Genomic DNA, 9852 nt, shown 5'->3' on the forward strand with positions numbered 1-9852 from the left:
AAATTTTTTTTATGTAGACTAACATATGAATTTGAAAATATATGGCATATTTATTTGAGAGAGAAGAGAATCTATTTCATCAACAAATATTATTTTAGGTTGTTGACAACAAGAAACTCCAAACAATGCCCTCACCAGTTTCTCACCTTCACCTATCTGCATATCCATGAATAGTAACAAAAAGAATCAAAATTTTTAGAAGGTAAAAAAAACCTTCAGATCTATTATATACAATGGTTTAGAAAGCACAATGCTTGCTCAAATTTTTGTGAAGGGGCCCAGTGGTAACAAGTTAAGTGGATTGACTTTGTGGAAAGCTCCATAGTTAAGTGTGCTATAGCCTATAGTACTAGAATGGGTGACCTCTCAAAAGAACTAGTGCTTCAACCTTTAGATCTATGAGCATCACATAGATGCAATGAATGCTAAGTGGACCATTCAAGATTCAAAAAGATAGGTTCTTGTGACTCATAAAAAATGGATCAATGAAGATTGACTCAAAACTGTGACCAATTTTGGTTGGAATATTTTTGGTGGATAGAAATGGGATGTAATGGTTGGAGATATTTATTGGGATTTTTTTGAAGGTATTTGAATCAAATTCAAACTTGTGTGCTACAGGGAATGGTTTTTTCTCGAAAGCCCTAGGTTGTTAACCCATTTCATGAGAGTTTGTTGGTTGGGAGTGTAGATGTGGGTATCTAGAAAATATAAGTTTAAAAGGGGTGGTATTGTTTCCCTCTACCAAGACTATTTTAGGTATTTTGAGTCTTGGAGGGTAGTGGAGGATAGGGCTTCTTTGTTGGGCTAGGCTAATTAGGCCTGGTGCATGTGCAATCAGCAATAAAAGGCTTCACTAGTCAAGGCATGAAGGTCTAAGTTTAAGATGGGTTTAATAACTCCAAAAATGGTATTTGGAAAGGTAATCAACTTACTAGGCTATTTGGAAACTTTTCATGGAATTTGCAAATTTCTATCTGGACAGGGCTACTAGGCAGGCCTAGAAGGACTATAGTGAAGAATGATGAAAGATCGATTGTTTGGAGTGGATCATGATAGATAGACCATGATAAGGTGATCCAAGGTGTTGTGATCAGTGTGAGAAGCTTGGTTGAGATTTTGGTATGGTGGAGGTGCTAAATAAAAGATTGAACAAAGAAAGCTTCATCTACTATAATATAAGCTAAAAGATCTTTTCATATAAGAGAGTTCATTTAGGAAAAATGCTCTCTAGTGCATCTAATGTTGAAAATTCTATTTATAAACAAATTTTTCTAGCTAAGAAAATATGCAATGCAATTCCTTTTGGCTGGACTGTGGAAAGCTAGATTACACAAAACAAGAAATAATCTTGTCATTCAAGGAAGAACCAACAAAAAATTCAAAATTACCATTAGAATTTCATCTTTAGCATATTGACATAAAAATATTGTAAATTCATAGCCAGGAAATATACATAGAATTCTATGAGAAAAAATGAACATTGGTATAGAAGACAGAGAAGCTAGATTACAAATATTATTGGTCTATGATTTTCAGATTATCACCAATCTTCATGGCTAGGCTAAAAGATCCTTAGAAGTAGCTTATCTATAGTAGAGTGTTCTGCATACAAACATCTTATTCTTTCCCTTCTAAACATTTTTATGCATGCAACATAACAAAGTACAGAAAGCTTCACTGTAGCATTATAAATTAAATATGCATATCTCTATAAATGATCTCTGCAATAAATCATTCAGATCCCAAAAGTAGAAACACCTACAATTCATCATTTTCTACCACATTGAGACCCCAAGGAGAATCTTCACAATGTCATACATATGGAAAGACTTTTCCAGTATCTATACCTTTCTTTGCTTGACAATCATAAAATGGAGGTGCATGAAAGAAAGGCTCCATTGACATGACTTTATGACATGGCGGATCCAGAATAGTGCAATTTTTAGGCTTAAACATAATCAAAGGTTTTATGCCTGCAAAACCTTGAGCTAATATCCAAATGTGGACCATGGGCTTATTAAAAGTACATCACAAAGAGAAAGAAGATACATTTATACCCATGCCTTCATATTGTGAGATTGATTTTCAGTGTCCTGCCATTCTTCATGACTAGGCTAAAAGACACTCACAATCTACCCATCTATGGTAGGGTGTTCCTAACACAAGTCTTTGATTCTTTCATAGTACCCAAAACCTAGAGAGGTTACTCAGACTACATTAGGCTTCTTTACAAATCCATTTTCATATGTAGGTTCAAGGAATTCATCACTATGAGATATGTTGGGTAGAATTTTGTTCTTCTGACTACAAGCCAAAACTTAATTTGATATATGTGGGAAATAGCTGGGATCATATGTTCTGATCTGCAAACCTATCCTTTGTTCTGCATGAGCTAGATAAGCTTGATAGAATCTAGTAATCAAGCCCCAAACTAGATTGGTGGGGTGCAATAGGTACCTACCTAAATAATGAAAAATAGAATCTCTTTAAGGAAATAAATGGTTCAATTCCTCATTGAAATAGGGTAGTAGGTAGAGAGAGGGGACAAAATAGTTATTGAACCTTAGAAACAACCATGGCATATGCTTTAGAAACTGCACCTGCACATGCAATCCTTATATGTGTCTAATTTCTCACAAACATAAACCATTTGTTATATTTTTTGATGTTATCTTTATTATGTAAGACTTCCGTTAAGCACAAGTGCTTCCCTAGAAAAAAAATTATACAAGGTTTTCTACATTCAAGAATCAAAACAATAAAAGAACTTGAAAGCATGATTTTATTAGGAACTTACCCACTTACTCGTCAATGAACTAGTAGAAATATAAAAGAAAGTAGCTTTGGCTTCTCCTGTAATAGCTTTTCCAATCATCATTTTCCTAGTACCCTAAGAGAAAATTAAATGTACTTTATTGTAAACAAAAATGAATTTCCAACATATAAAGAATAGAGAATAAATCAGACTGACTTACAGGAGTGCTAAATAAGAGGGGCCCTTTTCCTAGAGAGCAACAGCCTTGAAAGATGTTAGGTCACAATAGAGGCCATATGACCATTTCTATCACACACTTTTTGGCATGCTCTAGCCTAGCTTCAATATAATTTTGGAAAAATAAATATTAATGTTAATGGGTACATAGAAATAAACATGAATAATATTATCATCAATTCATTCAGCCATATTAAATTTACCAATATCATCCCACTGAACATTGGCATCCTAGTCCATTATCTCATTGCTAAGATGCTCTATCAGATGTGGTTCCAAGTTCTGTAGCTTATTAGGAAGCTCACCATCAAGACCAACAATCATTTCTAAACTAAAAATATAGGACAGAAAAGAAACAACCATTAGCATGCTTCAGACCAAAACTACTAGAGATGGTTATTTATTTAGTTAAAATCAAAATCAACTGATTCTATTCAAAAATAATGGTCAGAAGTAAAATATTGCATTTACATCAATATTCTAAATGACGCATTGTAGGAAAGCCAGGTGCTTGATGAGTCTTGAAATACTGAAGTCATGATGCGCATGAAAGCCTTCCCAATGGTAAATCAAAATGTACTCAAACAGAAAGAGCTCATTGAAAACAATATAATAAAAAATGCAATTGGGTAAGAAAAACTCCATATGATGTTGTTAATACTATGAAGTAAGCTGGACTATTGAGATCTAGCTCTTCTATGCAAAGATCTCTACCATGGTATTGAATAATTAAATCTTGAACTTTAAGATAAAACATTTCCTTAAGAAATACAAAATAGTAATTTGATGTTTTCTATAGCTTTGACTAGGCCTACACTCCTCTAAGAACTAATAAATCATGTATGTGTTTCCTCTTACACCTCTTGGTGTCTCCAGTCTAATCCTTAATATCCCATCTATACAAATCCTTTGTCGATAAAATTTTGGCTTTGCTTGCTTCTTTTCCATCTTCTCAGATATTTTGTATCATGCTTGCATTTTCTCAACTGAACTGGTTACCCTTTGCCCATTTACTAATTATGTGTTTGATAGTTGACCTACTCAAAATTTATAGCATTTTGTCACTTTTGAAGACTCAAGCAAGGGAATAAGTAATGATTATTAGAGTGTATGCTTTCCAACTATACCTTATAGACTTCTTACAACCATATCATATTTTTGATAGGTTAGAAATGAGATAGCTAGTTGTGTCCAATACAAGAGGTAGCTATGAGTTATTATCAAACTACCTTCAGATTTGCAATACTTATCTTGGCACATGATATTTTTATAACCAAACAGTTTGAAGGATTGTGACTAGAACAAAAAGCCCAAGAAACCAAGTTTATCGAAGACAAGCAAAGGTAGTTTGCTATGGAATATGCATGTGGAGAGAGTATTTCCCAACCTATCTGAATATTTGAGCTACAAAAAGATGTTGATTATATACTTTACACTACAAAAAATTCAGTATACATAGACAAGGTTGAATAAGCACTATAACAACATATTTAGAACCAGTAAAACATCCAAATCACCATTAAAGAAAGGAATCATACATGAATAACTCTACTGCCATCTTAAGATGAAACATAGTTGTCTCATCTTTTGGCTTAAAAGAATTGCTATCATTGCCTAACCACAAAATTGTTGTAGTATTCAACTATGTTCTTCATAGCCTATAAAAGCTGACTAAGGTTGCAATGTTTATAATGACTATAGACAAAAATATAAATTAAAACAAGCAATATTATCATCAATGTTTTTAAATGTAGAATGAAATGGTTGTAAGTATGCATTTCTACCACATGCAAATGATTTTGAGATACAGACCTGTGCAATCCAATCTCCTAAGGAATAGACAACACTACTTATCACCATCTTTGCCAAAATAGGATTTTTCATAAAGCAATGTTAGAATAGTTACTAAAATGGTCATAAATTATGTTGTTATAGTAAAAGAATACTTTAACTTAAGAAAAAAAACTATACAATATTAAAACATGACATTGTGCTTTAAAAACTAAAAAGGTAACTATAAGGAAGAGCTTCATTTCGACTTGCTAATTGGTTGTCACTATTAACTATAAACTTATCTTTAAAGTTTGAGCTTCACTTGGTTTCGAGAATAGTTAAATATTCTCTACTAAACAGGGCCAACCACGTGAAGGTGGAAGCTCATTTGGCCCATCCCCCCCCCCCCCTAACATCACTCTAAATTCCCCATTAACATTTAATAACATTCATTCATTCATCCATTTTTGAAATATAACATTCAATCATTATAATCACATGATAACATTCATTAACACATAAAATTCATAAACACACAACATTCATGAATAATTCATTAACAGGCAACATTCAAGAGTAAGTCATTCATGAATAATTCATTAACACAATATTCATTAACACCCAACATTAATGAATAATATTCATTAACAATATTCATTAACAATATTCAAGAGTAAGTCATTCATGAATAATCATTTCTTTTTTACTTTCTTGTCATTTCTTTTTTTCATAAAATTTCTAAGAGGAATATCAATGTCCTCGTCATCCCCCTCCTCTACTAGTTCTAACGCATGTCTCCTCTTCATCTGTTTAGGGACATCATGAGGCCGCTACACCAAAGGGGGGTTTGCTGCAATAACAAGTACTTCATGAGTTAAATTCGCACCATTTTATATTAGTGAATTACGAGTTTTTATTTAAGTAAAAGAACTATAAATCAAAAAATTAATTTAAAAGAAAAAAGCATAGATTTTCTTTACCTGAATGTGCGACATGATCTACCTACTGATTAGTCTGAACATCCTCTAGCACTTGTTCAGCACGACATGATTCTATATCCTTAACACAAAAAGGTTACACCAAGTTCAATTAAAGATGTTAAATTGTATTAATAATTACATAATTAGTTTTAAATAAAAAATGAGCACCTCCATCAATAGTACGATGCACATTAGGGGCTTCATGATGTTGCGTATGATCTATGTCATGATTAATAGGCTGCATTGCAATGTCATGCACATTATTATCAAATGAATTGTTGCTCAAGTATTCAATTTCTAATATATTTTTTGGCATATTTACCTATGCACATGATGCCGGAGACTATTCACTTGGGGCAATGGAAGCTTACCATAGGCATTCAGCCACCACTACATAGCCTTGCTTGAAGGCAATTTTTTTGTGTTCTTTCGTGGCCTCTAGATTAAAATAAGTGCCCTACATTTTTTTATTAATGAACAAAATTGTTTGCATTTTATATGTAATTTTTCTTTTCAATTCATTTACTACTACTTACAATGCATGCTTTGATTTTCGAATATCCCCCAGAGCTGCCCAACCTTTTCCAGCCTTGCCTTTGTTGCCTTTGATGTGTCTTGCAACCTATGAAAAGTTTGAAATATGCTAGATGATATAGATATAAAGATCAGCACTAATTAGTGGATTATTATATGTTGGTATGAAGGTTTTAGCATAAAGTAGCATGTTCCACCAAAAATATGAAAAAAGGGAAGAAATTATAGCATCATACCTTTAATTATAAAATAGCTTCTAAAACTAAACAACATCACATATATGCCTTTTAAATTGATCTTTAATTACCCATTATTCACAATAGATTCAGAAATTTAAAATAACAAATTCAAATATATTCTCATGTCATCATGTTGAGCTTGCAGGGAGTAGTGCACATATTTCAATAAGAGAGAGCACACAACTATCAAAGTATGGTGGAAGACATTCAATGAATTTTTTTTTTTTTTCACTAACTATACAAGTTGGGATATATAATACAAGAAATGTATATTGTGGACAATTCAAGATTAAATTTATAGGGAAATCTAGGTATGTTAGTAGTTTTCAAGTTAAAGATATCAGCTACATTGATGAGCTAGTCTTAATTCTTTCAATTTTTCTATCCTTTCTCATGAAATTCATATCTAGTGACATGTGTAATAATGCTATTTATCCATGGAGTTCATGACGTATAGGGGATAATTTTTACAACAATCTATAATAAAAAAAATTTAAAAATTGATCCAATCTCTTGCAATTGCATGACTTGTAGACTATGGGAAGTGAACCACTACAAAGGATAAGTATCTTTTGAGAGCTCAAACTCCTACAATACACTTAAAAACACAATCATTGGATTTCAATTAATTATAAGATTGTGGTTTAATTTAGGAATTCTTGGAGGTTTCTATTTGTATTGTGAGCACAGAGAAGAATTAATTTGCGAGGTCTTTATAAATTGAATATATGGATCACAGAGACTTTTTTGGCAGTCAATCAAACTCTCTCTCATAGATGTCAATGCAACATGGTACGAACAAAGATTATTGCAAGATCCATATGTATTCTACATGTTTCTAAGGGGGCAATAATAGATTATTAAATGCTGAAAGGGAAGCAAATGACACAAAGGAAATGAGGGAAAATAAATCACCCAAAATCAAAGAGGATTGTGGTTGTTTTCCCAATGAGAGATCCCTCCATGATCTGTACACCAAAGACCAAAGGGAAATGTTTTGATGATTGAATAGGATCTTGCTGTAGTCAAATCACCACTTTTTTGTTCCCACCTCCATGGACAACGAAGATAGATGGAGATACCAAATAAAAGGAAAGGTATTATCACCTAAGAAAGCTTCAAATGTGAAAATTATTAATACTTTAGAAGAGGAAGACCAAGTGTCCAAGGATAGAGTTGTCTTCACAGAAATGCTGCAAGAAAGAAAGGGCGATCTCAAAACTTCAACAATAATCTCAATGTGGCAATAAGAATTTTGATATGCTGCTGCATGTGGGAGAGGAGCAACAATGCAGATAAATGCTAGAGTATTTGTGAGGGAGCTTCAGAGAGTCTAAATCAATGATTGAATATCAGAAAAATAGAGGTTTTACCATCAATATAGCAGGTCTAGATTCATCTATGATGCTCGAGATGGTTGACAGAGGTGTTACACTTCCAAAACACTTGAAAGTGGAATGTTTCAGCATTCAACCCAGTTGCATATTTTTTGCGAGATGCTAGTGCCACATGCAGATTTTTGTATGTGGTACATTTGTCTAGGAAATAATTGGGCTAAGAGTTTGGGGAGTAAAACATATTTTGATTGAATTAAGGAATATTCATTAAAGGGTTTTTACAGTATGGTTTATGAGAACATAAACTAAACAAAGCAAACATATAAATAGAAAATTAACAACTACCATCTACATATCATTTCCCATCTTGATAATAAATCTGATAGATCACAAAAGGTGAACCAAAACATTCATGCAAAAATCATATTGAGTTATTTTCTGATAGCCTTTTAATTGCCACCATATGGATTACAAACAATGTTAGTTCTTCTCTTGCCATTTGCCCTGATAATGAATCATAGAATTTGATCAAAAACATAGGCAACAAAAAGTCTAGATGGTCTAATACAAAAGGGAATTTTTTTTTGAAATCATAAGGACTATGGAAACTTCATGAATTTGATATTAACTCTCAAACATTATTTATCTTTGTTGCACATAACTATATGATTGGTAGACCATCAATCAGACAATATGTATCTTAGTAGATATCAGGTACCAATGTAGTTGGACAAAATACATCTTAGACACCTACAAGTACAATACCAGTTTAGCATCCTATAACTTAACTACACCATATTGTTAGGAGAGTGCTTAGTTGTCATTAACTTGTGTTTCTGGCATTGAATGTGATGCTTATTAGTTTTAGGAGAATGACCATTAGTAAAATTCTTGCAAAGTTTTTCAAAAAAATTGTACTTTTCATTACACTAACTGAATATCATTTATCACCTATATTGCTAACACATACAAATATGGTACATGTAGTTGAGCATTACTATATTTTCAAGACATAATATAGCTATATGTGAAGTTATAAGTGCACTATTTATATCTTATGTAGGATTTATGCCCAGATTGAGATATATATAGTTGTATACGGGCATTCTATATGCAATCAACCACCACAATTTATTAGATGCCCAAACTTTAGAGAGCATTCATAATAGGGTGAAAGCAATTGTGTCAACATATGAATTACATACCTTTCATCGATAGATAGATTAAATTGAGCTAGTTGAAATTGTTGATATTGAAGTTGAACCCTAAATTTGCTCATTAATGTACTAGTAATTAAATATTATTGCATACCTTTTCAGATTTGCTGGTATACTTTCTTTTGGATGTTCCCCTTTCTCCTTTGCATACAAAATGAACTCATTCTAGTCCCTCATTGAAACAAAGGGAGGATGCTCATACTTTGGGTTTAGGACGAGACTCTTTCTATATGAGTCCCTCACAACATTAAGATGTCTAGAAGCTTTTTGTAACAATTTCTTATGATAAAAAATATTACTACCAAACTCATGCTCTATATCTTTGATGAGCTCATCTTTTAATTCTTGATCTTGGTAGTTCCACCTTTTAAGAAAAAACACAAAATTGCTAGATATAGCCAGTATAAGAAAATACCCGAATGAAAGGAAAAATGTTACACCAATTAATGATATGAAAAAAAATAGTGGGATAAAATTAGTTCAATTATGATGTTCCACCTTTTACGTATGGTGGGCCCAAATCTTTGCAGCATGAGGTCATAAAGCCTCCTATAAAATGTATCATTTCCTACAAAAAAAATGTCATGGGATAATTAATAGTAAGAACCATTAAAATGAATCATGCGATGAATACTTTTCATAATGAATAAAAAATACATAAAATGAGATAGATTTCATCTTTTTAATGATCTATTTTAGGGTTGGAGGGTCAACTTGACAAAAATTGACCACAAAAGAAGTTTGGGAAAATTTTAAAAATGTCTAAAACTAGTCAAA

The 9852-nt window shown here is 32.4% G+C and overlaps 1 pseudogene; it reads right to left on the reverse strand.

Annotated features, from left to right (window-relative positions):
- Positions 1-1991: 1991 nt before the first annotated feature.
- Positions 1992-2881, reverse strand: LOC149530765 (galactoside 2-alpha-L-fucosyltransferase pseudogene; annotated as a pseudogene).
- Positions 2882-9852: the final 6971 nt, after the last annotated feature.

The sequence above is a fragment of the Cupressus sempervirens genome, chromosome 11 (genome assembly GCF_028749045.1).
Source record: "Cupressus sempervirens isolate cs-2001-9-10 chromosome 11, ASM2874904v1, whole genome shotgun sequence".
Taxonomy (NCBI): domain Eukaryota; kingdom Viridiplantae; phylum Streptophyta; class Pinopsida; order Cupressales; family Cupressaceae; genus Cupressus; species Cupressus sempervirens.